The sequence below is a fragment of the Urocitellus parryii genome, chromosome 4 (assembly GCF_045843805.1).
Source record: "Urocitellus parryii isolate mUroPar1 chromosome 4, mUroPar1.hap1, whole genome shotgun sequence".
Taxonomy (NCBI): domain Eukaryota; kingdom Metazoa; phylum Chordata; class Mammalia; order Rodentia; family Sciuridae; genus Urocitellus; species Urocitellus parryii.
Window position 1 is genome coordinate 1,670,901 of NC_135534.1, and position 27,788 is coordinate 1,698,688.

Genomic DNA, 27,788 nt, shown 5'->3' on the forward strand with positions numbered 1-27,788 from the left:
CCTACTTAACAGATAATGCCTGACCCTCGCCAGGTTTTCCCAGGCACCAGCCCTGCCTACTCAAGGGGTTCTCTAGGCTCCCAAGACCCCCTCTGGACACTTCCCAGAGGCCTCATGCTACTTTGCCCCTCTGGCCCAGGAGGCTCAGTGCCCCAGGAACCCCTCCTCCCTGGACGGAGCGGAGCTGGCCGGCTGCTCAGCACCAGGCAGAGGAGGTGGGGTGTACCAGTGGGAGTGTGGTGCTCTGCGCTCAGGAAGTGGGCCCCGCTGGGTACCCTACCCCGGTACCCGGCCCCACTGCTGTGAGGCCTGGAGAGAGAAGACCAGCACATAGTGGGCCCTGCCTCTGCCCGACACAGGCGTTCCTTCTGCATGGGGATGTGGTGGACATCCTCTGGTTCCAGCTCTGCCCCCCTAGTGCGGTTCTCTCCCATGTGTGGGCCTCTCCCCTGCACATTACTGCAGTCCCTGCACGCCTGGGTGGGACCCTGTCCCACCAAATGCTTCTGTCCCTGCAGAGGGACTTGACTGAGATAAAGCTCCTGGGGCTGACGGGAACCATGGCCCCATTGCCTGGGTCCCAAGCAAGACAAGAGTGGGAGGGAGACCCAGACGGGTGGGGTCTCTGCTTGGGCCGGCTTTCCAACACCCTCCCTCCTAGGGACATCTGCTGCTGGGAGCAAGGACAGGGGCTTCCTGAGTGAGGTATGCCCCCTGGGTTTTCCCACGTGGCATCTAATTCCACTGCAGGAGGGATGGAGAGACCCTCACGGTCTCTGCTGCACAGGAAGGACTGGGCTGGGCTGGTCCAGGCCCTGCTGGGCCCACCCCTTCCCCTGTGTGCCTGTATTATGGCCACAGCAGGCCTACATCAGTGGCCTTTGGGGACATACCCCTGACCCCCAGCAGCTCCAGGAGAGCCAAGCCTCTGGGTCCAGCAGAACCACCCCAGGCAGCAGCCCTCTGCTAGCTCTCTTCCTCAAGGGCCAGCAGCACTGTCCTGCAGTGGTTTCGCCTGCCTGGCATCACAGTTCCACCTCCACATGCTGTCCCTCCTGTACCAGGAAGCAGGGGCCTGTGGGAGCTAGCACGGGGAGAGGGAGCACTGGAGGCCTGGGCCCCTGCTGTAGAGAGCGGGCCCACGCAGCTCCAGGGGCCTGGGGTGCGGGTCACACAGAGGCCGTGGCCCAGGTGGGGTCCTGGAGGTCTTCTGGCCTCCGTGCCCTCCACCGCGGCCCTCTTCCACAGTCCCCTGCATCCAGGGAAGCAGTACTTCCTCTGTCATCCACCAGGTCCTAAGGCAGAGGGGAAGCCGAGGAAACCAGGCCCCCTGGAAGGAAGCCCCGAGCAGCCATCATCTGGGCTCCTGTCAGGAAGTCAGCTCTGCAGACAGGAAGGCAGCTGCCACCCAGCCCCAGCCAGGCCACAGCTGGGGTCCGGGCATGTCGAGAGGCCCAGGTGCTGTGGGCATCCCCAGCCCCCCGCGGTTTCCTCCTGCACAGGAGGCTGCTTCCTGTCATCTGGTGACACAATTGTCCCCTACCTGACTTCACCTGGGGCAGAGAGAGCTGGCCTGGCAACATTCATTCCTGTTCTTTCAAAGCCTTTATTGAAAGGTGGCTCACATACCACACGTTCCACCCACCTGAGTGGGGTGACGCGGTGGCTTTCTGGGTGCCGCGGGGGCTGCACACCTGCGACTGGCAGGCACTTTCATTAACCCTGCCTAGCTTAGCTGTGGCTCCCACTCTCCTCCCCGGCCCCCGGAACCTCCTGGATGGGGGTTTCTATCCTGATGGACCAAGCTTCATTCTTGCAGTCAGCCACCATGGCCTGGGGGCACTCCCACCCTTCGGCCCTTGCAAGACACTGTGGCGATGCACATCTTTGCGTGGACCTGAGTTTCCATCACCCAGCGATGGACATGCCTGGCCCAAGGCTGTTGGCCTCCCTGTGTGCAGGATTCCTCCCTGCCACCCACTGCCATCTCAGTGCCTCTGGCCAATACCCGAGAGGCTGCCCATAGCCCTTACCACCCTCCCCAAGCACCACTCCCAGCTCTGGCCCCAAGCAGCCACTGAGTGGTTGGTCCCTCTCCCTCCTTCTCCACTGTCTCTCAGTCCCTATTGGACAAGCATGGTGGTCTTTTAGTGTGTCCTGACCTCAGGGTTCGCTGCAGTACATGTTTTCCTTGGTCATCGGGCACAGGGGGTGCCCACACTGAATGCGTGGCCTTCTTCCTCCTCACCAGGCACGCCACAGCCTCCTGGGAGAGCAGAGAAAGGTGGTCCCTGGGAACCTTGCCTGTGTCCCACCAGCTCACCACGGCCAAAGCTGGAGACCAAGAGGCCCCAGCTCACAGGACGCCCCGTGGGGATGCCCAGGCCACCTGCAGAGCAGCCAGCTCCATGCACGGGAAAGCCACCTTCTCAGCATCTGCACCCCCACCCCCAGCCTGTCTGAGATCAGCCCCGGCACCAATCCCCCCAAATCACTTCATTATTTCTTTGTAAATAGTGTTTTTCTTAGTCAAAATAATCAGGTTTTTTGTTGTTGCTGCTACATCTGGCTTTGATTGCCCCGGTCTCTGTGGATGCTAGAGCCCTGACGTTATGACCAATGGGGGAAGGGGGCCCCTGTCCCACCTCCCTCTCTGCACCAGGCCAGCCCCCTCCCTGCACAGGAGAGCACAGCTCACAGGGCAGGTCCCTGATCCTGCCTTTTCAGGTTTGGGGCCCTCCTGTCGTGTCCATGAGGGTGCTGGCCTCCAGAGGTGCCTCCGGCCACTTCCCTTACTGAGCCACCATAGAAGATCCCAAAGCCACACCCAGCCCTTCTCCACAATTCATGGAGTCTGGCAAGAAGGGGTCCTGCCTCCCTGTCACAGGAGAGTGTATGTCCCCAGCACCTGCAACCAACACTTCTGCCAGGACCAGGGTCACAGGCAGGGGGTGCCACGGAACCACATCACCCCAGGAAGCTCAGGCCATTTCCCACAGTGACGCCCCACCCGGGCCCTCTGCTCCTGCCTCCTGGACACTTGCGCACACAGGAGCTGAGCACCTGAAGCTCACCTCTGCTCCGTCCCCTAGGCTCCCCGGAGAGCTCCCTGCAGCGAGGCCCGGTTTGGGGTGCCTGGTGGGCTGTTTGACCCCTCCTCTCCATGAGCTGCCTTCCATTTCAAGTGAGGGAGCCACAGCCCTGCTCCCCTGGTGTCCCTCAAGCCCTGCCAGTCTCAGTTCTGACACTGCACCCCTTCCTCCCCTGACCCAAGAGAAAGCCACTGTGTTCCTGTGTCCCCATGTCTCTTGTGAGCCTCAGACATCTGGTGTTAAAGCTGGCAGTGGAAGGGAGGCCTCACCAGGAGTGCTGTTCTCTGGGTACTGTGGAGGTGCTCAGCACCCCAGAATCCAGGCTTGAATGTGCCCATGGAGAGGAATGAATGACAGATGTGCCCACACTGCGCTGCTTGCCCATGAGCGCATGTCAGCAGCGACTGGGCTTCTGTGCCCAGGTGCCTGGCTCACCCACCCTCTTCCCTCCTCTGATTCCAGGACCTGCAGCTGGGCCCACTCAGGGCTGTTCTTGCCCAACAAGTCGCAAATATCATGTGACAACTGGTTGGTCGAGTCCACAGCACTGGGGGTGCACCACTGGGCACCTGGCCTGGTCTAGGCCCGCAGGAGTTTGCCCACTGACCCTGGGAAGCACCAGCCAGATGGGGAATCCTGCAGAGACTGAGATGGAGCACAGAGACCCTGAGGGGTACAGCCTCTGTGTCCTGGGGATGCAGAGTGCTCCCTGGGGGTAAAGGGTCGGGGTAGGTTAGACACTAGAGTGGCCGACCCCCAACCTCAGGCCCTCTGGCTTTGCTGAGGTGCCAGGGGCCCGACAGGCCCTGAGTGGATACGCAGCCTTGCAGCTGCGGTCCCTCCCCGTGGCGCCTAGGGCAGGAGAGCCTCCGCTAAGCAGAACAAGGTGCTCCCCTTTCCTCTCCTACCTTCACTTTACGAAGTGTTTGGAATCCCGACAGCCTAAGCAGCTGGACGCGCCTTACCCCAGTTCTCCCTGGGACTTCACCGGCGGCCAGGGCCTTAAATAATTCTTATAAAAACCATGTCAGCCCCAAACTGTGTGATATCTGATTTGTAGCACTCATAAAACCCCATGCCTGCTGCCAGAGAGGGGGAGGGCCTGGGCCAACCTGCAGGGGTCTCATTTCCCGCTGGAGAATGTGCATGTGTGTGTGCGCGCATGAAGGGAGGGAGGGTGCTCTGGAGGGGCAGAGGGTCGCGCAGGAGCTGGGCTCTCGCCGTCCAGCTTTGCTCTCTGGCATCGACCTCGCCACCAGCAGAAGCTGCTGACCCCTCTCCTTCGCTGGAGCCCCGACTGCTCTCAAAGTTCGGCCTGCAGGGTCTGACTGCTTCATGATGATGGCCATGGCTGGAGGAGGCCGACAGGGGCTGGACGGTCAGAGCAGCAGCAGGAGTGGCTGCCTGCCTGGGGGCCGGTCTCCTTGGGGGCTGGTAGACGGTGTAGCTCCTGCCCCAGGTCAGCTTTGGGATGGAAGTTCTGTGGACCGGAGGTTGTCCCAGCAGCCATCCTGACTGAGCCCTAGGAAGGAATAAGGGATGGAGCTGACCGTGATGCTCAGGAGGAGGCTCAAGCGAGTGTGCAGCACAGTGAGGGGTGGGTCATGCCGAGAGGCCCTCGCCCTGCCCTTGGCCTCCATGCCCGGACTCGGGTCTGTGTGTTGTGCTTTTCTGGATGTCCCCAGCACGCCCCCAGTGCTGGGAGGTTACAGAGCACTGCTCAGAGGACCCAACATCAGGCCTCAAGTGCCCAGAGGCCTGGGCACAGACAGGCCTGGACAGCTACCCAGAGTGTTCTCTTGACTCTGAGAGGGAGCCAGAGCCACCAGCACCACGTGGGCCCTGCTGGTCAGTGAGTCTGGATAATAAGACCCTGCTTAGGCCGCAGCTATGGAGAGGGGCTCCTCGGCAGGAGGTGGTCATTGGAGGCCCAGATCAAAGGTGCTGAACACGTTCCTTGGGAAGGTGGGCCAGAGTAGCCCAGGCCAGGGGCCTAGAGGAGTCTGCTGCTCATGTGTTTCCTCTGGGAGGAGAAAGCCCACTGCTGGGGTCCCTGTGCTGGGGCCATAGATCATCGCAGGACCCAGCCATGGCAGCTTCTTTCAGTGGTCATCCTGCCTTTCCTGAGGGTCTCTAGCAGGCTATGGGACCTCGGACCCCAGGGCCTATCTGGGGTTTGAGGACCACGTGCCAGCCGCCTCTGGGCTGGGGGTGGTCCTTGTCTCCCCTGCTCCTAGCAGGTAGTGGACAGCCACCAGAACTGGACAGGGCTTTCACAGAGGGGCACATTGGAGCTGCTGGGGGCTCGGAAGGGCCCATGTGGAAGCTTGCAGAGGGGTCATGGCTGTGGGTCATGGCTGGGCTGTGAGTGCTGGAGTCCTGCCTGCTTCCTCTCTAAGCTGTAGCCTGAGGACCAAGGCTCTCTGCTGTGGCCTGGTCCTCATCTAAGGTGGCAATGGTGATGCTGGCCGAGAGTACACAGGCCCAAGCTGGCTGGCAGAAGGAGCCCCAGCACCCTCTAGGTGCGCCCTCTGGGGACCGTGCCCCGGGGCCTGCCCTTCTTCTCTGCCCCAGGGGTGCTGGCATTAGCAAGGCCCGTGTCCCTGCCCAGCTGGTCTCTGCCCCTTGCTGTCTGTCCCTCCCATGGCCACGGTGTGGCAGAGTGTGGCCAGGCACAGGCACTGGAAGCCCAGTCCCAGTGCAGCTGGCCACTCCTCAAAGGTGGCATTCCGCTACTGGCATGGTGGGGACTTGCTTTGTGCCGGCCCAGACCCTGGCCACGAGGTGGCGTGGCCTACCCATCCAGTCACCAAGACCGCCACCCCACATGCCAATTCCAATGACTCTCAGCCCTGTGACAGCCTCTACCCCACATTAGGGCCTGGCTCAGACCTCTGGGGATGTCCCCGCTCTCAGGGGTCTCCCTGGCCCTAAGGCATTCAGCAGCACTGTGCCCCCAGCCCTACAGGCTGCCTCCTGCTGCCTCTGGCAGGGGACATGGTGTGGGGCCCTGTACTCATGGAGCCCAGCCCTGCTCCTGTTACAGGGTTCCACCGGGTCCCTGCCCTGGCCTCCAGAGGTCGGCTGGCTGAGGGGGACCTCACACTGTTCTTTCTCTCCACTGAGGAAAGCAAACCTGTGGCCCGACTCCTTCCTGGTGGGCACCCCCTCCTCCCTCTCCCTTCAGACAGACCTGGGACTCAGGAGGGTGACTTCAGACTCATGACCCCCACGGATGACTTAGCCAGGCCGTGCAGAGACAGTGGGTTTATGCACATCTCCTTCAGAAAGCGGCAGCCTGCTGGGGCTCAGCCTGTGCCGAGGTCTGAGGACCAGGGGCTTCAGGGAGCTGGGAACCACCTGGGCTCCTGCTAGGGTGCAGGTGTGGCCCAGGTGCCTGGGGTCACGGGCTCAGACAGAACATCCAAAGAGCCAGGCCATTTTACCAGAGTCCAGATCCTAGGACCGGACTGACAACCCTAGATCCTGGGGCAACCTGGTGGGGTACGTGACCACCTTCAGCTTGTCACTGTGCCCTCCAGAGGGGGCAGCCTGAGCCTTGGAAAGTCTCCTAAAAATAAATCCTCGGCTCATGGTGGTAAAGAAAGCCCGATGGGGTTAGGGCCAGCTGCTGTTCCCATCTCGGCCTGTCCTCACCTCCCAGAACATCCCCTGCCTGCTGGCCCCTCGGCCTCTCCCCAGCTAAATCCGCCTTGGCCCCGGGGCCAGTACATAACAGGAAAACTATGTGTCCTGGCCCCCTCTGGGGCTTTGGGCGGACGTGCCCACTTGTGCTAGGGTAGAGGGCCGACAGCTGCCCAGGGAGGTGATGAGGGATGCCAGAAAAGCCCTTCATCTGAAATACCAGCGGCTCCCTGGTGCCGGGAAGCCCGAGTTCCAACTCCTCTGCTGAAATAGAAACGGCTCTGGGGACGGGCCACAGCTGCCCACGTCCATCAAGGTGACTCCAGTCGGAAAGGCGGCTTCCAGACTTTCCCAGCCTTGGGCTTTATAGGGTCCTCTGCTTGGGACCCCCAACCTCCAGACAAGGGAAACTGCAAGGTGCCCCCAGCAGCCCTTTGAGAACAGGGCCAGGAAGGGCTGCACTGGTCGCTCAGGCCTTCTGTGCACCCCGACTTCTCAGGTCTAGGCCACCTCCCCAGATACAGGGAGGGCGCAGGAGCCGCTTCTGCCCCCCCTGCCTCACAGTTAACCACTTCCTCACGGAGGACCCTCCTCTCCACCCTGGGCCCCCTCACAGGCAGCATTATGGGAACCTTGGAACTGGGGGACCAAGGCCTGGGAGGACCCCAGGGACAGAGGGGGTGCAGGTTGCAAAAAGCCCCCCTAAAGCTGTGGGAATGAGTTGGAAACACAGGGAGTGCCCACCGAAAGGCCCGGAGCTGAGGGCTGTTGTCCCAAGAGGGGACAGGTGGGGGCAAAGGGATGGGAGTAGGCGCCAGCCTGTTGCCTGGGCCTGGCGCACTGGGCCACGTGCTTGTGTATGGAGCTCATGGAACATTCTTGGTAGGGCGGGGGGCAGAGGGCCGGGGCTGGGTGCAAGAGTCATGAGGGGGTGTCTGACATTTGGCACGAGGCCCCCAGCGCACTTAGTCACCTCTGAGGTATGACTCCCCCCGCCGCACCCTGGTGTCATCGTCATGGCAACGCTGGGAGGGGCAGGCAAACAGAAGACAACAGAGGTCTCCTGCTCCTGACCGTCCCCTGGAGGGCATGGGACAGTGAGGAGACACCACCAAGTTTGGGAGAAGCTCTGGCTGGCCCTAAGCCAGCCCTGACTGGCTGTGTGCGCCCCTCTCCTGCCCCTTTCTCCTGAGCCGGGACATTGGAAGGGGCTCAGGGGGGCCCTGGATGAATGGGGTCAGGTGCCAGGGCTGGGGTGACAGTCCCTAGATCTTGAGGTCTGTGGAGATAGTGGTGCAGGCCCCTCCCACCCCCAGGTTCTGGGGCGCTGGGACCATTTGTGCACAGGACAAGCAGCCCCAACCCCTTAGAGGGCTTCTGTGGTACTCCATGAAGCAGGGACCCCACCTCTTAGGACACCGGGTCTCCCATGTTCAGGGGAATCCTGGGCTGGGTCACCAGTGAGTCCCCAGGGAGCAGCCCCAGGCTCAGGTGGCCTGGTGGGGGCAGTAGAGGAACATGGTCCCGTGTGCGGTGCACCTCGGGGCCTCCTGCCCCCAAGCCAGGCCAGCTGACTCCACAGGGCGCCTTCCCACCACCCCCACCCCCGGAATGCTGCTGCAGAACAGAATGTGGGTCTGGCTCACACACCCGGACCACCACCCCTTCGGGGCAGGGAGATCCTGGGCCCAGGACATCCTGATATTTGAAATAGAAGCGCTGTCCCTGTGGGGACAGCTGGGGACAACCCAGAGAGATTTCCTGTGCTTCACCAGGGAAACCGAGGCAAGAACTGATGTGGAGGTTCTTTGTTCCCATTTCTCAGAGGCCTGTACCTGGACAGGAGAGTTCATGAGCCCCCCCCCCCTGCCACCCCCACGCCTCAGAGAGCGCCAGGGCTGCCTGGAGGCAGGGGCTGCTTGTGTCGGGAGTCCCCCGGCCCGGACCAGGGGTGGCGCTGCTGCCCAGGAGGCAGCCGGACACTGGACAGAGAGGTCGTGCCTGGAGATGGCCAAGCAGTCCTTCCCGGCTTAGCTGTTCGAAACCTGAGACAGCCGCAGCCTAAATTAGGGTCTGAGGGAGCAGGTCAGGAGGCCACAGCGCCACCAGGAAACCTGAGCCTCGCGGCAGAGATGACCTGCCCAAAGAAGGAAAGCCCAGCGCACAGGCAGGGCCGCCAGCCCCTCCAGGAAGCTCCAGTGTCCCCCAGGGCGGACGTCTCTCCAGGACCGCCCTCCTGCTGGGCCCCCAGCCCTGCCCGCCCGCCTGCCCGCCCGCGTCTGCTTTCTGTGTTAGAGGGATCGGGTTCACCCCTCCTCCAGGGCCGTGTCTTATCTCTGGGAAAGAGATTACTGACTCTCTGACATTCAGTTTTCATGCTCAGGTTTTCAGCATGGAGTTTGAAAAGTGTGTGTGTGTCTTCCCAAATCACACCTGGAGAGGAGGCAGACAGAGGGGGGCTGTTCCCACAAAACCCGGAGCTGGGGGTCACCACATCCCATCCCCCTGCCCCACACTAGGGGCCACAGGGACTCCCACCCTCCCCCAGCGGGAGGCAGATTGATTTTGGCCCTGTGGGCCTCTTCCAGCACCCTGTGACCTGCCCTGTCCGCCAGCCCACCTGCACCCTGAGCTGCCCAGCTGGTGGGTGCCGGGGTGCACCCTCAGGTGCTGCTGCCCTCCACCCTCCCTTTCACAGATCCCTCTTCCGGGCCTTAGTTTCCTGTGTGCAGCTCTGGGCAGCCCCTAGAGCCCCCCCACACACACACACCCGAGAGGGGAGCCCCCCGGTCTGAGGGTCCCCTCTGAGCCCAGGGTGGTCCTGCGGCCTGGCCCTGATTCCTGTCCCCCGGCAGCGGTAATGGAGGAAGCCTGTCTTCTGGCTCTGGGTAACTGGAGGGCCGCTCGTCTGTGGGTCATTTTGATTTGGGGATTTCCAAACATTGGGGCCACGAGAGGTCACCCTGCTGACCCCAGCCTGCCTCATTATGTCACAGCCAGATTGCTGTGGCACCTGATGGGATCCAGAAGGCCCAAGCCAGCAGGAGGGGGAGGCCGGGGCCTGGGGGCGGGCAGGGCGGGGAAGGGGCTCAGGGCCTGCCTGGCCGAGCTCAGCGGCCTGCCTGGCCTAGCTCAGCGGCCCGCCTGCCTGCCAGCCATTCTGCTGCCTCGAGGAGGGCGCCCCTGAGCACGCAGCCTCGCCGGAGAGCCCAAGGTCCAGCCCACAGGAGTCCTGCCAACTTGACTCCTTGATACCCTCAGATGGCCACTGGTCCTGGCCCTCCCTGGCCCTGGTCTGGGCCTCCTCTCCTCCCAGAGGTCCCTACCCGTCCCCTGCTCCCACTGCCGTTGGGCCAGGCTAAGCTGGAGCTGCACCAGCTCAGCCCGGCCTCCAAGCCCTGTCCTCTCACCCAGAACCTCTCCCCTGGTCCTTCTCTGTGGCCCCTCCCGGCCCTGCCAGGCACTCGTGTGGCCCAAGGGAGGGTCACTTCAGCCACCCATCCCCTGTCTGCTCCCAGCATCCTGATCCTGGGTCCCTCTCTTCTGCTCCCTGTCATACTCTCTTGGGGGGTTGTGTCTCAGATCCAAGCCTCCCAGTGCACGGCCTCCCTGGCTCCCACATGACGTGGCACACAGCCCTGGGGGCTGCACGGAGACTCCCAGAAGGGCAGGCTCCTGGGCCCAGCTCTCTGTCCTGCCCTCAACTGTGGCCCGGCCTGCCTCTGGCTCCACTTCCCTCCAGTGCCTCCCTTTCTCTCTGGGGACCCCAACAGGTCTCCATGCCCAGTCTGGCCTCCCTTCCACGTGCAGGGCCCAGTCATCGACTAGTCACACTTCTGTCTGTGACCCCAGGGGGTGACAGCAGGGCCAAGGGGCCAGACAAAGGCACGAGCCGTGTTCTCCCCACTGCCCACGACCCTTGGAGCTCCAGGCCTTTCTCCCACCTCCCCAGAGACCCTTCCCTGCCAGGGCGAGTGGGCAGGTGGGAGGGGTGAGGCCGGTGGGAGCTGGTTGCCCTCCAAAGCCAGGCTTGCTCTCCCAGGAGGGGTGGGCAAACCCAGGGAGGAGGGCACCCCAGACCCACTGGAGTCCTGCCAGAGAAGGGCACTCTGGGGCTGGGCAGAGGCCAGGCCAGGCCAGCAGCCCTCTACCTTCCTTCCTCTTCCCTCGGAGGCACAGATGCTCAGCACTCTGGGGGCTCTTGTGGGGAGGTACCCAGGCCACCAGGCAGAGGTGTCCAAGGCGTGTGGATGTCAACCTCCTCCCCGGGTGAGGGCCCGTGGCCCGGCTGAGCACCACGCCTTGCCCGTCCCCGGGTGCCCTGGAAATGGGAGATGGGTCAGCAGTGCCCGAGGCTGGGCAGTATTTGGGGGCACCATGTTCCTTCCTGTGCTTCCTTCCGAGCCCAGCTTGGCCCCTGGGGCTTAGCGGATCAGCACTTTCTGCAAACCCCACACGCCCTAGGCAGAGCCAGGCCAGCAGGGCATCATATGCCTCCGGAGGGGGACTTGGCCCGGGCCCCAGGGCGGCTGGGCCACCTTGTTTCCCCCTTGCCTCTCCTCACCACGCTGCCCACGTTCCACCCCCTCCCCTTGACGCTCCTCTGCCTTCTCTCCAGCCTCCTGCCTCTCCCGGCCGGCCCTACACACAGCCCTCCTGAAGGTTCAGAGAGGCACAAAATGGCCGCAGCACCACCCACTCTCGGAACGGCTGGCTCGGCTTCCTCTTCCAGTAGGGGTGGGCAAACCCAGGGAGGAGGGCACCCCAGACCCGCTGGAGTCCTGTGGGTGGCCCCGGAGGGCAGGGATCCAGAGGATGGCCAGCAGGACCTCTCCGGATGGGAGTCTCCTGTTCAAGTAAGACCTTGGTAGTTTGGCGTGGTCCTCGGGTTGGCTTTGGATCCCCATTCTCTACCCTACTGTGACCAAAGAGTTCCCAAAGTCCAGCGCCACCGGGAGCCCATGGGACTCAGTGGGCAGACTGCACCAACCTTCAGGAGAGTGGAGGTTCTGTGTGCCAGCGCTAGACATGGAGGACTCCACGCAGGACACACAGGCACCAAGGGAAGCCTCTTGTCCCAGCCATGGGCTCCAAAGACAGACCTCTTGGGGACCTGGCCACCCCTGGGTACGGCTCCCCTGTTCCCCGCGTCCATCCCCTGGGGGAAGTCCCCGGAGCCTGGTCTCCCCTTCTGATGCCTTGCCATTGTGTGAGGAGGATCAGAAACAGAATTTCTGGAAGACGGGAGAGAGGAGACTGCCAGGTGGACAGGACCAGGGCTGGCCCAACAGATGAGTGTCTTCAGAGGATGGAGGGACTCCCAGGGGACAAAGTGGACATTTAGAGAAGGAGAAGAGCTTCAGGGGCAGCAAATCCAGGGACCAGTTGGAGACAAAGTGGGATGCCCGGGGCCTGGAGTGCCCTGCTTGAGGTGGCTGCAGGCCTGGAGCAGCCGGACCCAGAAAGGGTGTCTAGCTGGGGCCAGGGGCAGCTTTTGATGGGAGAGATGTCCTGGGAGAAGCATGGACAGGAAGCAGATTAGCAGGTTGGAGAGAGGGGAGTCCTGGAGCTGAGAGGAGGTGGAGGAGACCTGGCCACCATACTGTCAAACGTAGGTCCTGCTCCAGCCAGGAGCCAGCCAGGTGGGTGCCATTTCATAAGGCTGTGCGTTTCCAAGGGCTAGGGCAGGAGAGGACCTGCAGCCACCCCATGGTTGGGATGCAGACCCACAAGCAGACACAAGACAAGCAGATCTGGGGAGGAAGACCCAGCTCTGTGTCTTGGGGTGAGGAGTGGCAGGCCAGTGCGGTGGGAGTGTGGGAAAGGTGCTCCTGGGACAGAGGGTCTGAGAGCCACTCACCCCTCTTGGCAGTCCCACCCAAGAGACTGAGTGACCTGAGAGCCGGGAGGGAGGAGGGGTCCTGAAGTCGTAGACACAGGATGGTAGTCCCCTGAACCAGCTGAGTGGCCCCTCCCAAGCCATGACAGAGTTCTGGGGACTGGCGCCTAGGACTGGGAGGTGGGAGTCTGGTTCTCGCCCTGGTCCGGTGAAGGGGTCTCAGCCCATGGGGCCCAGGCCAAGAGGAGACATGGAGAAGTTCCTGGAACCCAGGTGGGTCCCCGATTACTGCCGTGTTCCTGGACACCCCACCACAATGGGGTGTATTCCCACACGCCCCTCTTGGTGAGGAGGCCAGGCCCACCAGATCCATGGACAGGGTCCATGGCTGGCTGGGCCCGCGGTGCCCCTCTGCCCTCTGGGCGCCTCTCCTCCTGCTCCATCGCCAGCTCCATCACCCGTCTCCACTGGGTTGGGCTGCAGGGCATCTGGAAAAGCTCTAGAGAAATGCAAAGCCATGTTGTGGATCTCCAGACCAAGGGGTCAGGCAGGAGGGGCGGGGGGAGCGAAGCTCAGATCCCTGGCCACCAGGCCTTGAGTCTTCGACTCCCTGAAGCCATTATTTGCTTAGGTCACAGCTCCCAGCCCGCTGGGACCAGGGAGAGGGGCTCAGGCCTCTTTCCTGATGAGGTCGGCTTATCCCCAAGGCCAATGAGACTTCAGAGCAGAGGTGCAATGCTGGCACCTTTGTTCTGGAGCCTGGGAGCTTATCTGCTCAGAGGGGCACCCTTCTGAGATGGGGCAGGGAGGGGCCGCTTGCTCTCCATCTCACGGGAAGCCAGGAAGGGAGGAAGCCGGCTGGAGTCAGACGGGATCAGGGATGTGGGAGGGTGGCCTCTTCCCTGGGCTGCGGTGGCCCCTCCAGGGCCCGTCTAGCTGAGAGCTGCTGGGGAGGGGAGCCGTTTCCAGTTGGGGCCATGGGTACCTGGGCCCACAGAGGTGGACGCTGGGAACCACCTCCTGGGGGATCTTCTTGAGGGACGCAGTATCCCACCGGGTGCCCGGCCATGTTGGCCCTCCTGAAGTTCTCCGTGGTCCTGGTGGGCCCTGACTTGGTCCTCCAGGGCCAAGGCTAGACCTGGAGGCTCTTCAAGGGCCCACTGTCTTGGACCCCCAGAAGTCCAGTCTGGACATCTTGGAACAAGAGGTATTGATGCCATGCTGGGCTCCAGCCCATGGTGGTCTCAGGGTTGGTGCTGGGTGGGTCAGGAGAGCGGGCTGTTTTCCGAAGACGTCCTCTCTCCCGGCCTACGCACTCCTTCAGACGCGGACAGAGCTGCGTGCTGGTCTCCATCACGGGCCCATCCTTGACTGTCTCACCAAGACCCAGGGACCCACAGTGGCTGCTCCCCTACCGGCCGGCTGAGAAAAGGACCTCGGTGCAGGGCACACGGCAGGGCGGCCAGGGATTGGTCACTGCCCGAATGTCCCCGGACGGATGCCCGTGTGCCCTTGGGCAGCCTTCCCCTCGGACACAGTGTCCAGGCGGGGGAAACCCTAAGCCAAAGGGATTAAGAAGAAAGGACAATTGACTGCTCCCTTGGCGGTGCTAATTTGTGCTTCATTTAGTGCATATTCACCCAGTGGGTCTGAACACAGAGGGGATGACGCCCTTGCTCAGGTCAGCCTCCCACAGAGGCCCGGCCCCGCCCGGCCCCGCCCGCGGCACCCCTGCCTGCCTCTCCCCCAGCGGCCATCTTGCACATTCCTGTGGCTCTGCAGGAGGGGTCAGGAGCCTCCTCGGGGCTCTTGGGCACACCGAGGGGTGCTGGGACCCTCTGCGTGGGCATCGGAGCTGGGGTAGAGGGAACAGCAGACCTGGGTCAGGATCCCAGGGTTCTCTATGGCCATCTGCTATGATCCCCAAGCCTTGAAAGACTCCCAGCCAGCCTCTGCACTTTTACTGAGGCTGGCTTTGACCTCCCCATCCTCCTGCCTCAGCCTCCTGGTATACTGGGATTACAGGCGTGTGCCATTGTGCCAGGCTTGGCTGTCAACTTCTTGAAGGACAGAGGACCACAGGTGACAGGAAAGGACTGGGGAGGGTCTGGCCTCTCTTATCTCCTGAGTTCCGAACTCCCTTTGGCTGGCCCAGCCCCCCATCCCCAATCTTCCCGCCTGTTCTGCTGGGACTGAGCCGGCAACAGGACGCCCTCTGGGTTCAGTTGTCCCTGGTGGCCAGGGCCCCCAAGTGCCAGTCTGGAGAGGGGGGTGGGAGGGTGGGGGTGGGGCTCCCCAGACCTGGGGGGTGGCAGTTCTTTTTCCTCTCTCCCCAAACCCTCAGACCAGACCACTTAAGAATAATGAGGTCCAGGTGGCCCCGTGTGAGCTCGATCCTCTCTGGCTGCGGGGCCCAGCCTCCCACCCGCCCCTCCTCCTGCTGGGAGCAGCTAATGACAACCAGAGTCTGGAAGGTGCGATGCCCTTCTGCTGTCAGGACTGTGTGGGACCCTCACCGGCAGGTGGGCCACATGGCAGGGGTCTGGTCAGGCCGAAGGGGCCACTCTCCCGACCTGCCCCAAGGCACAGCCCTGGGCACCTTCCACTTCTATTAAACTTGGGCCTCTACCCTGTCGCCTGTGGCCCTTGTGGTCCTGCCATGGTCCCTGCTGCCAGGGGCTTTTTGAGGGACATCAGATGACATTTCTCCTCCTCTGTGGCCCCTTGTTCTCACGAGGTGTGGCCTCTGCTTTCCATCTGCCCAAGGAGAAGAGAGCCCAGGAGCCTCCAGCAGGAGAGGAGGTGAACGGAGCCCGTGTGAGGACGCCGAGCGGCCGTCTGTATTTTACTACAATAAAGTGGAAAGGCCTGTGAGGCCGCGACAGGCACGGGTGGCGGGAGCTTCTGTCGTCACAGGGGACCAGCGGGTCCCGTTGGCCGTCCCTGGCACACAGAGCGCGGACCGGGCTGCCAGCTCTGGCGGAAGTCAGGACCTCCAGCCCTCCCTGTGGCCCTCACCTCCCGCGAGACCTCTCCCTGTCCTCTCGCTTCCGGCCCCTCACTGTCCTGGCCCCCAGCTTTCCTGTGCCTCTCAGCCTCAGCCCAGGCCAGCTCTGGCCATCGGTTATAAATGTGGGGGTGCAACGTGCCAAAGCCACATGCCCCTGGAGCACATGGGCCCCAACCCCTTGGAGGGACATGGTGGCTTTATCAGAGACGCCCCTTGGGGGGAGACCGGCTCCTCCAGGAAGGCCCCGCAGGCAGGCCGCGGGGCCTGGGAAGGGCAGTGGACTGTGGAAGGAAGCAGGGTCTCAGTCAGAGATGACAAGTTTGAAAAGGCAGGGTGAGAGTGTCCACGCAGAGAGGGCGGGACTGATAGTGCCGTTCCCAGCCTGGAGGCCAGGCCCAGCTCAGCCCTGCAGCCCACTGCTCTGGCCCATTCCCACAGGAAAGGGAGAGAATTCTGATTTTTATTATGAGAAAGAGATAAGAAAGACCAAAGTAGAAATGGATGCTGAGCAGGCACTTCAGGGCTCAGGGAGGGAGGGCCAGGGTGGGGCTGAGCCGGCCACAGGGGAGCTGGCCGTGAAGGGGGCTGGCGGGCAGAGGCCAGGGATCAAGGCCAGCAGGCGGTGGGTGGCGGGAAGAACAAAGGCCCAGCCGGCCGGAGGACCTGCCGATGATCACACGGCCGCACGGAAGGGCGCCCTGGCCCCACAGCCCACCCTGCACAGCATGTCCACAGGCATCGATAAGTTGCTGGTTACACAATCACAGGCTGATGGTGACCAGAGCGGCTGACAGACGCCAGCTGGCCCTGGAGAGTTCGAGGGGAGGCTGGGGTCCAGGGTCTGCTCTTGCCTCTGCTCTCCCCCAGCCGTTATCATCAGTAAACCTGCCCTGTCAGCAGGGTCGGTCACCACGTGGCCCAGTGGCCACCGTTATTGTCTTCTCACTAAGCCTCGAGCTTATCTCCCAGCCATCCTGGTCACAGGGATGGGTGTGGGGTAGAAATCCCACAGCCCACAGAACCTCCCTCGCTCTGCCCACCACCCTCTCCTGCCTCAGAGCCGAGGCCCGATAGCCTTCCGGGCTGGGGCTCTAACCCGTGTGGAGCCCCTCCCGCAGGGTGGACTGCTCTGTGGGACCTGCGAGGTGGTCTGAGCTGCCTGCGGGCTCCCTGGGCTTGGCCTGGTCCTGCCCTGGTGACCTAATGGTCAGGAGCTCAGGCCGGGTGAGCTGGTACCCACGCTGGGAGCCAGGTGACACAGGCAGATGGACATTCTTGGCAGAGCCTGGAGCCACAGAACCCCAGCTTCCCCAGCTGGGACTCCCACCTGCTTCTCCCTAGGGCCCCTCGAAGGCCAGCAATCCAGGCAGAGGGTGGGATGGGGAGTGCAGGAGGGGCCTCTGGGTCACCTCCTCGGCTGCTTTCCCACAACACCCCCATCACGGGCTCTTCTCCCTGGCACCCCCACACCTCGCAGCTGCCCAGGAACCGCCAGCTGCTGCTTCACCCCCGGCGCTGGGTGCAGCCTGGCCCAAGAGGGGCCTGTGTCCCTCGGGCAGCAGACTTTTCCCAGGGCTGGGATGGGGCCGGCTGGTGTGGGGGGCGGGCGAGGAATTTGAGGAGGAAACAGCAGTGGCCTGAGAATTTGGAAAATGTGTCCAACTGCCTGGACTCTTGGGAAGACGCCGGCAGGAGGATTAGGAGAAGTGGAGGGTGATCCCTGGACCGGGTGGGCGTGACTGATGCGGCAGCCTGGCTCCCAGGCACGAGAGGGAAGCCGCCATGGGGGCGAGCAGCTGTCTCCATCAGTCAGGGCGCCTCCCCTCCTCCCAGCCTCTAATCAAAGACCTTCGACCCAGGTGGGGTGGGAGCAAGATTCCTGGCCACACCTTGCAGGTGGCTGAGCCCAGGCCCTTCCAGGCCTCTCCTCCCTCTCTGCAGAGCAGGGCTTGGGACTTGAGGGTGGGGTCCTGGGGGGGGGAAGGCTGCTCAGGAGCCCCCTCCTCTCCTGGAGCTCCATTTTCTCTCCCCAAGAGAAGGAGGGGTGGGTGGTGGTGGGGGCTTCCCACTGGGGAGGGGCAGCGAGGATGCTTCCGGACAGGCGGGTCCCTGGGAACCCTCTGGAACAGCAGCTGTCCCTGCCCTTGGAGGCTGTTGACAGGTTGGCTGCAGCCCCCTGGGTGAGTGCGACACGGTGGGTCACAGTGGAGACTCACACCAGAGGGAACGGGCCTGGAAGCCCAGCAGCTGCTGAGGCCCGAGGTGGGCTGCCTCTCCCTCCCCCACTGCTCAGTGGGCTGCACTGGCCCCTGGGCCTCAGCACTGCCTCCCAGGGCTACCTCCACCAGGACCAGGAAGGACCCCAGGCCCACTGACACAGGCTGGGTCAATGGAGACATCTTGCAGCTGGGTCTCCTCACCTCCCACACTGATGGGACCCTAAGGGGGCAGTGCCATCACAGTCACCCGACGCTGTGGCCCCGGCCAGCTCCAAGCCGAGTCCAGGCCATGAGCTGGGCACATTCCACTCCAGAGCAGACAGGATGGTTCACAGACCCCGTGTGCCCCAGACATTGTGTGTGTGTGTCCTGGGAATCGGGGCTGACCCTGTGGGTGCTGCTGAGCTGGCTCTGGGCCTGAGCTGGCTCGGGCAGCAGGTGAAGGGCCACGGGGTCCTGACCCTCAGCCCCACGTTTGTTCAGCTTGCTTTGCAGGGGGGACAGTGTATGCTGAGAGAGGCCCAAAGGATAAGAATCCCTGGGTCATTGACTCCTCTAGCTTTCACTGGTCTTAGCTCCCTGCCCACTCCACCGGCAGCCCCTTCAGGCCATGGTCTCCCTCTCTTCTGGAACTTTCTGGGGAGCCTGGGAAATATTTTCCCACCCAGTGAAAGCTCCAGGCACCCGCCATGGTGGGAGAGCAAAGCAGGCACTACTGTGGGTCTCTTCAGTGTTGTTCCTGGGGCTCCCACGTGGCCCCGTGGGTCTGGCCTGGAAGCCCCCTGGCCCCCTACCCCCATGGGACTCGACAGAGGCCTATATCTACCTGCCTATGTGCCACAGCCCACTGGCTGCTGTGTCCAGATAGGGTGAGGACCCTCCCATGTGGGTGAAGACCCCAAGAGCCCTGGTCTGGCGAGCGTGCATGTGGGCTGCTCTGGCTGGGGACCGCAGCGGGGCAGCACACATGCTGAAAGGTGGCCACATACCTGGGAGGCCCCAGTGCAAATCCGCTCTCTGTGGAGCGCCAGGGGTATCCTCAGAGGCTTCTTCGCCCCGGCCTGGCCTTTCTCAGCTCCCCTCCCAGCCCAGCCCGCAGCCGAGCAGGCATAATTGTGGGAAATGCAATCCACATGCCCCGGGCCCATTTGCACTTAATTCAGTGCAAGGGGCTTCCTGGGCCTTTGATGTCCGGGACCTTTAGTGCTTTGTGGGCTGCAAGACAGGAAGCTGGGAGTTTGGGGGCAGAGAGGCAGCCCCTCCACCCCTCTGCCCCTCTGCAGCCTGTCCAGGCCCCTAGGGCCCTAGGCCAGGACCACCAGGGAAAGGGAAGGGCCCACTGTTCCCCGAACCTGCTAAGAGGGGAGCATGCCTGTGGGACCCTCAGGAGAGAAGCTGTGGGACCGCCCTGTCCCTGTTCCACACACACCACCCTAAGAGTGGGCAAACACAGGCCTTTTCCAGGAAGCTCCAGGAACACCCTGGGGCAGGGGGCGGGGGGGGGGGGCAGGGGGTCTGGTGAAACTCTGAAGCCAGATTTGGAAACCAGGCTGCAGGCCTAGGTCAGGGCCAGGTCGGGTGCAGAGCCAGGGTGCAGGTCCACCCCATCACCCTTCCCTCCAGCCTCAGGCTGCAGACTCCTCGAGTCAGTGGGGAATGGCCGCTGGGGAATCCCAGAGGCAGGGGCCACCCCCACATCCAGCCTTTGCCTTCAGAGCCCGACGGTGCCCCAGAGGGGCTGAGATTGGGTGACCTAAGGGCCACAGAGAGGAGGGCTGGGGCAGGCCAGGGTGTCTGGGAGGCCAAGGCGCGCAGGCGGCCCGCAGAGGCGGAGGTGCTAAGGCAGCCCACGGCGCTGCGTGTGTGCACAGGGGCAAGGGTCCCAGGACCCCACACTAGAGGTGCTGGGCGCAGCCAGCCAAGACAAGCTGTCTCTGCATGTGTGTGAGCCCTGGGCCACAGGGCTGGGGACACCCCGCTGGGACTCAGCAAGTCTGGGAACACAGCCCAGGGCAGGGTTGCCGGTCTGACTGTGGCTGACTGGTGTGTCCCCAGGATGGACCTCAGCTCCTGCCCCGAGCAGAGGCTGTGCTGGGTCCGGTGGGGAGATCTCTGCTGGCTCCCCGCATTCCAGCCACAGGGTCAGGCGTTTGAGGAAGGCCGCTTTTCTTAAAAATGTCATCTGAAAATAAACACTGTTGCTGGGACTGCTCTGATTGCCCGGGTCCCAGGAGAGGGACAGGCAGAGACCAGGGCCTGGATGCAATCATCTAGGTGTCTGGGGGCTCTTCCGGGCCAGAGTGGCCTCTGACCTTCCTGAGCTGGCCAGACCACACCCACTGGGCCAGCCTCTTCCCTGACCAGATGGCCCTCGTGGCTGGGTGTCCCCCACCCCTGCCCCTTTGTTCCCATCCTGGCCTGGCCGGGGCTTCAGGAGGCAGGCTTCCTTCCTCAGGCCAAGGGTGGGCCATGGGTGGAAGGGTCCTAGACCCAGGGCAGGGTCAGCCTCACCTGCACACCTGAGGCTCTGGGTTCCCTGAGGTGGGAGGGCCCTGGCTGTGGACCCCCAGCTCCAAAGCCCTCTGCAAAGGCACCAAGGCACAGTCCCCTCCTGGAACAAAGCCAGCCCCTGTCCTTCCCACCATCTGGGTCCAGCCCCATGGCACCTTCTGGGGCTGGGGCCACCTTGTAGCCAAGTCTCTTTTGCCTCCCACACTGTGTCTAGTCCCCAGGTGCTCCAGTGGGCAGCTCAGGGACTAGGGGTTCTGACGGTGGCCCTCAGAGGTGTCCAGAGCAGGGGTCCGATGTCTGCCGGCCTCCTTCTCACGTCTTAGCCTGGCAGCGCCTCGTGGGGGGAGAGGCTGCTCTGTGAACCTCCATCTGGGCTGGGGCCCCTGCGCCTGCCTGGGGTCCACACTTGGTGGGACACCCCTCTCTGGAGCTTCCTTGGCTCCCAGCACTGCATGGAGCTGTGGGGAACAGGAGCTGTCATCTTCTGCCGCCTGCCCTCGCCCGAGCTCAGCGGGACTCTGCTGTCCCTGGATTCCCACAGAAGAGAGCAGTGCCCTGTTCCTGCTGCGCAGGGCATCTGGGCTTGAGTTCCTCTGTCTCCAGGGAGAGCCTCTGCGTGACAGAGGGCAGGTCCCCCTGGTCCCTAGGCTTCCTGAGATACTCTGTTTCTTGAGACCTGTGGGGGCTGGCCTGGAATTGGGCCCGTGCCCTGGGCTAGGACGTGAGTGGGACCTAGTGTGGGGATGGAGGGCGGAAGGTGGCAGAGAGGAGCACCTCACAGTAGGCAGGGCACCAGAACCTGGTGGAGCCATGTGTGGAGGAAGGCAGGAGCCCTGTGTGCACAGAGCTGGATGCGAGGCCCTGCTTGCCAGGAAGGGACCCAGAGACACTCAGTGTGCTTGTGCGTGAGGGTGACCCGGCAGGTGTGCGAGCAGGGCCAGGCCTGGGGAGTCTCCTGCTCAGAGGCTGCCTCTCAGGGTGACGGTGAGCAGTGTGAGGTGACCCTCAGGACGGCTGAGGGGCTCCCCTGTGCAGCCCAGACAGTGCCCTCTCCCCCACTTAGCACGTCCCCACCCTGCTGCCCGCGCGCGGCAGGGGGCCCGGCCTCTCTTCTTGTTTGAGCTCTGCGGTCAGTGTCCTGGGACTTTGCACCTGTCTGTCCTGCCCACTCTGCCTGTGCTGGGGAGGGGGCTGTGAGGGCTCGTCAGAGATCTGCTCTCCTCTACCCGCCCCAGCAGTGGAGCCCTTTCACCTTCTAGAAAGTTCTCCATTTCTGTGTCTGCTCATATCCGGTCCCTTGAACTCTAGGACTGATTTCTGGCCAGGGACCAAGCCCCATGAAGGGTAGGGGTCTCTGGCCTCCTAGGCCCAACCCAAGCCCAGGGGTAGTGTCGGGGGGTGTTTGGAACCCTGGCCCTGAGCTGGTAGCCTGGGGTGCAGTCCTGACGTATCTTCTAACTGGCTGCAGGAGCTCAGGGTTGTGCCATTTCCTGGTCTGGAGAATGGGGTTTTCATGAGAAGAAGAGGCCAGTTCACATAAGGCTCCCAGACAGGCCTGGCAAGTGGCCCTCCTTCCCCAATGGCTGCCTCATTCGAGTCCTGTCCACCTGCCCCAACAGCGTGCTCTTCTGGCCTTGCTCCCAGGGTTCTGGTGGTGGGAACGCAGAGTCAGACTTCAACCCTGCCCGGCAGCTGGACCCCATGGCACCCCAAGCTTGGGACCTGTTCCCTGATGGCCCATGCAACTTCCCTAGGGCCCCAGGGCCAGCACTTCCTACCCTGGCACCACAGAGAACCTTCTGGAAGATCTTCAGGGGCGGTGGCTGCCCTTCCTTGGGCACCCCTATCCTGGAATGGCAGTCCCCATGCCAAAAGGAAAGAGCAGTCAGGCCAGGTCAAGTGGCCCTCTCTGTTGGGGCTGGCTGGACAGCCTGGCCGCTGCCTGATATCCAGCTGCCTGGTGTGAGCTCTCTGCTCTTCCCTGGACAGTTGCTGAACTCAGTTTAAATTTTTAAAAATGAAGGAACATTGAAGCATGTGTGCTCGTGGTGCACGGGGTTGGGGGGGTGAGGGCCAGAGGAGCTGAGGGGCAGCTCCCAGGGAGTCCAGCTTGCCCTGCCATGGGCTGGCAGCTCACGAGAGTCCAGCTACTTCAGGGACGAGGGCTGAGGGCCAGTGGGAGCGTCTGACTTCTCTAAGGAAGTGGTTCCCCTCCACCTTTCCCCAGCAGCTCCCAGGGGCCTCCTCTGCTCATCTTCACCGGCCCCTTCCTGATGTCCACTTCCATGCAAGGTTCCTGGGCAGGTGGAGGAGGCTGCCTTGTGCGTCCAGCGGTGGCTCCTGCTCCATCTCGCCCCCTCCCCTGGCTCAGCCCTACCCACCTCCACCCGAGGGATGGAGCCCTGGTCTCTGTAGGGACGGTCTCCACATTGAGGTTGGTGTTGGCCAGGAGTGATGGGTTGCACTCTCCTGGGGTGGGGCCCTGGAAGAAAGCCGGAGACCTGCTGGGGAGCTCCAGGCCTTGGCCTGTGGGTCTGCAGGGGTACCCTGTCTGAGACACCCACTGAGCCAGAGGCGCTGGCCAGGAGAAGGAGCCTGCTCTGGAGCTGTGTATCTTGGGGAGGAGTCACAACTCTGCTCATGCACCCACCTGAAGACCCCCCAAGCACAGGCAGTGGGAGAAGAGGGCATGCCATGAATTCAGGGACTGGTGGGCATGTAGGAAGTGCTGCACAGAGCCTCTGAGCCTCGGAGACCAGGGATGGGAGGCTGGCCTTTCAGGGAGGGCCCAGGACCTCTCCTGATGCTTCCTACAGAGGAGGCGTCCTGGGCTGGGCTGCTGGGGTCCTCCTGATGGCACGTCTGGCTAGTTTTTCTGGGGACTGCCCTTCCTTGCCCCATGAGGCCCGGACTGGGCAGGCAGGGTATCTACTTCCAGGCCTTCTGCTGTCAGAGAGCTCCTGAGGCCCTGCCAAGCAGGTTGGGGCGGAGGGTCTGAATTCCACTTCCTGAGAGGCCCTCGCTGGTCCTTCCCACCCAACCTGCCTGTCTGCTGGCTGAGCTCCCAGGCAGCCCCCTCCCCACGAGCATTTACCTGGGACATGAACATAATGGAAACCCTAATCCTATTGTCCGCACCCCTCCCATCTCTGCCAGGGGTTTTCCCACGCATCCCTGACACCTGCCAGTGCCCCTGTCTTAGGTTGGTGGGCCCCCGCAGGCAGGGGCCAGACCCACCCAAACCAGAGCCCGCTGGAAATGCAGCCCTAGTCAGGTGATCAGATGACAGGGCTCCAATGTGGGAGGTCACACCTGGGACCCTGTGGGCTGACTGGGAGGGTCCTGAGCTGATAGGGGAGCAGCTGAGCAGTTGTTCTCCCCACAAAGGCCTGGGCGGGGGAGCGCAAGGCTGTGTGAAGCCCAGGACCTGGCCTTGACTCCCTGCGGCCCCTCAGCCCCCTGTTGGCCTGTGCCCCTGGGAAAACAGCCCTTTATCTCAGCCGCTTCCCCTGAAATGCAAACAGACACGTGTCCCATGGGGGCCCCTGGTGGCACACATGCCCTCTGCCCCACCACCCAGGTGAGGCCATTCACCCCCAGGTGTGGGGCAACAGGACCGGAGGTCCCAGGCCTGAGGGGAGGGGTGGTGGGCAGGGCAGACACAGGCTGCAGATCTGACCACCCCAGGGGGCAGGCAAAGGAGGACAGGAGCAAGAAGAGTCAGATCCAATCCCTGGTCATGGGGAAGGCTGTGGGGACAGACAGGCGGGGAGTGTGGGGGTTGGTAGCCCAAGGGAGCTGGTTTAGGGTGACACCTGGCAAGGACCTTCTTGGGCTGCTCCAGGGGCTCTCTGCCCCTCCTTGAGCTCTTCCCTGCCCCCCTCCACACCACCTTTCCTCCCTGACCCCACTCAAATGTGATGTGCTCTTCCAGGGGCCCCTGGACAGGCTCACGGGGTGAGGAGACTGGTGAGAAGAGGCTGGGGAGGAGGCAGCTGAGCCCTCCCCTCCTCTCCCTCTTCCCCCTCCCCATCGGGGGCCTCTCTGGCCTGTCCAAGGCCAGGCCACGAGGATTCGGCCACTTCTGAGGGCAGCACCAGCAGTCCCTGTGGAGCCCCCAGAAACCTCTTTGAGAGGGGAGCAGATGAGGGTGGCAGACACCTGAGAGGGGACCCAACAGGCCGCTCTGGAGGCAGGCAGGGCTGGGGTGAAAAGGGGCTGTCTTTCCCATGACAGCCAGGATCCGCGGCCCCTCGCCGAGAACGGCCACTCCCGAGGGCCTGGGAAGTCTGTCCTGGCTGCCTGTGGCAGGCCCAGGAGGTGCACTCGGCTCAGAAGGCTCTGGCTAGCAGAGGTAGCCCCTCCAGTGTCTGGGCAAGAAGGTCCCCATCCAAGGAGAGTGACAGGGCTGATGGGGACAGTCGCCATCATGGCCCTGCCCTATTCTCCCTCTGGCCAGTGGCTGGCAGTGCCAACCAGGGGGCGGGGGGAGGTCTGGGGGGCCTCCCACCTGGGAGGGACCCCCAGAGCTCCCGGCGAGCTCTCAGCAGACGGAGTCCCCTGTCGGAGGCAGTGCTGGCCCCTCCCCACGGAGCCAGAGGCCCTGGCCTTGGGGCTCCAAGCCCTCTCCCTGGCTCCAGGCCTCTTTCCAGAGGGAGGGGTGTGGGCCAGACCTGGGGCCCCCACATCCCCTGGCCAGGGACGCTCAGAGGGGCAGCCACTGTGCCGGGAACTCAGAGGCGGGCGGAAGAGCAGTTGGCGCCAGGAGGCCATGGCGCAGCCTCCACCCCCAGACCCCTAACAGTGGGCCAGTGTGTGGGCCGGGTGGGGTGGGGGCCCAGCGGGGTCGGGTCCCGCTCCATAAACCCTGGCCAGCCGGGAAGCTGCAGACCTGGCCTGTTGACACAGGGGTGATGTCACCAACAGCCAATGGGGAGCCCGTCGGGGGCTCTGCGCGCGCCTCCCTGCATCCCGTGGGGCCGACAGGCACGCGGCCCGATCTGAGTGCCACCTGAATAAACCAGTCCTTCCCAGCATCCCGCGGGGCGCCTTCCCCCCAGGCCCATCTCCACACCTCCTCTCCCCTCAAGCTCTTGACCCAGCACTGGGGGTCTGGGCCCTGGGGCTGGAGGTCGGCTGGGCCTCATGACCTGGGCCTGTTCTCCCTCAGGTATCTGGGCCTCAGACTTCTGACCCCCAACTCTTAGCCCCACCGGTCACCCCCACTCGAGGATCCCACCTGGGTGCTGCGGCTCCCTGTGGTCACACCTGGGTCCTCTCTCTTTCATCTGTCTCTTGGCAGCCTGGAGCCCACAGCCTGTGCTCCCAGAGCTGGCCACACGCCCTGCTGGGCGCCTTCCCACCAGTGGGAAGCACAGTGGGAGCTCACCCAGGAAGGGCCAGGGCTTGGGCAGCTCTGGGTCCCCCTTTCTGTTGGAGCCAGCCTGTTCCTCGGCCTCCAAGCCATCTTCGGCCTTCATTTCCCTGCCCCCCAGGAACCCGCCAGACCCCAGCCGGACCCTCCAGGGCCCAGCAACCTCTCTTCCCTCCAACTCCAGCACAGGCTTCTGCCCAGCCCCCCACCCCCCAAGTCTCCTCCCCGTGCAGCCTCAGCTCTGGGGTCTCCTCTGGAATCTTCCATCCAGGCAGAAGTTGCTTCTGCAAAGCGTGGGGCCCGCGGCCTTCCTCCCCTGTGGCCCTGCCAGCTTCTCGCTGGGGTCTGCACAGGGCCCCATTTTGGGGGCACAGTCCCCACAGCTAGTTGTGGTGCCCTGGGGCTTGGCACGTGCTGGCACAGAGGTGTCCTGCGGGGCAGCAGAGGGGGAAGGAGCCTCTGGCCCTGGGTTGATGGGTCTAGCCCCCGCCCTGCACCACTCCCCGCGGACAGGCTGCCTGCCTGTGTCCAGCCAGGTGTGGGGTGATGGAGTGGGGCTCCCCCAGGACAAGGAGCACAGTGTCTGCTTTATTTGCAGGCTGGGCGCTGACAAGGAGCAGAATACCCACAGTGACTGCTTCCAGGAAATGGCTGCGGGCGGGGGGAGCCGCCAGGGAGAGCAGGCCCCTTCCCAGCAAGCCGGCCTGCAGGTGGGCTTCCAGGAAGGGGCCCCCACCAGTTCCCCTCAGCCCTGGAAAGGGGCCAACAGTGTCACCAGGAGCAGGCTGGGGGAGCTATGCACAGAGAGGGGGAGGAGGAGAAAATTGAGGAGAGGAGAGGGAGGGGGAGAGGGTGGGCAGGACTGGGCTTCACCAGCATGGTTACTACAGCCTTGCAGAGACCAAAGCCGACCACAGTTCTTTCTAGAATGTTCCATTTCCCCTTTGGGGGGGTTTACACAGTCTTTGAGAAGGCCCAGTCTCTCGGGGCTTGTCAGGCACCACATGCGCCTGCAATCATGCACATAGAGGCCTGGTCTGCTGCAGAAGGCAAGAGCAGGCTGCAGAGATACAGTGCCCTGAGCCTAGACCCAGCTTTGGGTCGGTACTGACCAGCAGCGGAGCCCTCCTGGCCTTCCTTGCTGGAGAGGGCTGTGGGGGCCTCCAGACTGGATCTACTGCCCCCAGTTCTGAGCACTTGGATGCCCCTCCCCCAGAGAGATCTTTGTCTTCTCAGGCACCGACCTCAGTGTTTGGAGACTTCTCAGGGCGGGCCTGTTGTAGTCAGACTCCAAAGGTCCCCTTAGTCCTGTTTAAAGGATTCTGTTTCCTTTGCCATGCTGGAATTTTGTCCTCCGTGATACAGTGAGCGACCTGCCCCTGCCCCACACTGTGGTCTATGATTCCTGCCCAGATCATTAAACGCCTGCAGAGACCTCACCCCACAGGGCCACAGCTGTGGGCACACACAGGACAGAGGACAGGGAGGGGTGCGTGGCCCTGGAGCACAGGGTTAGAGATGCCAACACAGGCAGCGGCGTCTGGCGCGGCAGGCGTGACCCCACTGTGTGAAATGATCCCCCTTCTCTCTGGCAGGACACGGGACAGCAACACCAGCAGGAGGGGGCCAAGTGTGAAGACCCTGCAGCCTACCCTGGGTGCCTATGGGGGTGGGTGTGCAGGGGCCCCCAGGGGCATGTGTAGAGGCTCTCGGGAGCTTGAAACCTCGAAACCTCTTTCCCAAGGTTTTCTGGCACCGCTGCAGCCGCCCCTCCCCACCCACCCCCTGCTGGGGTTTGGGGATGAAATTCAAGCCCCTGTTTGCTTCTCTGCACTCAGCTCAGCCTAGGAGCATTCTGAAAGTGCCTTTGGGTGGCGGGGGCGCCAGGAGCCTGTCTAACAGCCCTCTCTAAGCCCCTTTTCTAAAAAGCAGGAAATCGGTTGGGCCAAAGGTAAACACATTCCAACCTGGCGGTCCCCAGCTCAGATGGAGGGGCTCTGTTGGGGCGGGGGCTGGGCCACCTCTGTTTTCCCAGCCCCCACCCGGGGCGAGGCTTGAGGCTGGACCCCCACGCACCTGTTTTCAGAGTAACTGTGCC

At 63.2% G+C, this 27,788-nt stretch overlaps 1 long non-coding RNA gene across 1 annotated transcript; it reads right to left on the minus strand.

Moving 5' to 3' along the window:
• Positions 1-1,590: 1,590 nt before the first annotated feature.
• On the minus strand, positions 1,591-14,017 carry LOC113200279 (uncharacterized). The gene is made up of 2 exons (XR_003303031.2): positions 13,562-14,017; positions 1,591-4,614 (listed from the first exon to the last, which is right to left on the minus strand). It is a non-coding gene; the product is annotated as an uncharacterized LOC113200279 (long non-coding RNA).
• Positions 14,018-27,788: the final 13,771 nt, after the last annotated feature.